We start from the raw sequence: 341 nt of genomic DNA, 5'->3' as shown, positions 1-341 counted from the left end.
AATGCGACGAGGAAATAGAAGAAAACAGAAAACCAGCCATCAAACATTGCCTTATCTAAATAGCAAAGAAAACACCAGTTGCAACGAACAAACAAAGCGTCCCCAGCTAAAGGTGGACCTACACCTGTGCTCTCTTTTATACCTAAGGCGAAAATTAAACCAACAACCAAGATATAAATGGAAAAAAAATTATAGTTTCACCCCATGATTGTCTGTATTGTGGAGATCTATATAACTGTCCATAATTTCACTTTTAAGTGGAATAGACAGAGTGCGTGGCTCTCAATAATTTTCTTATAAATTCACAGGTGCACTTGTAAAGGGAAATCACTTTACGTGCG

This window comes from Penaeus monodon, chromosome 20, assembly GCF_015228065.2.
Source record: "Penaeus monodon isolate SGIC_2016 chromosome 20, NSTDA_Pmon_1, whole genome shotgun sequence".
Taxonomy (NCBI): Eukaryota; Metazoa; Arthropoda; class Malacostraca; order Decapoda; family Penaeidae; genus Penaeus; species Penaeus monodon.
The sequence above is the reverse complement of the archived record's forward strand: the minus strand, read 5'-3'. Positions refer to the sequence as shown.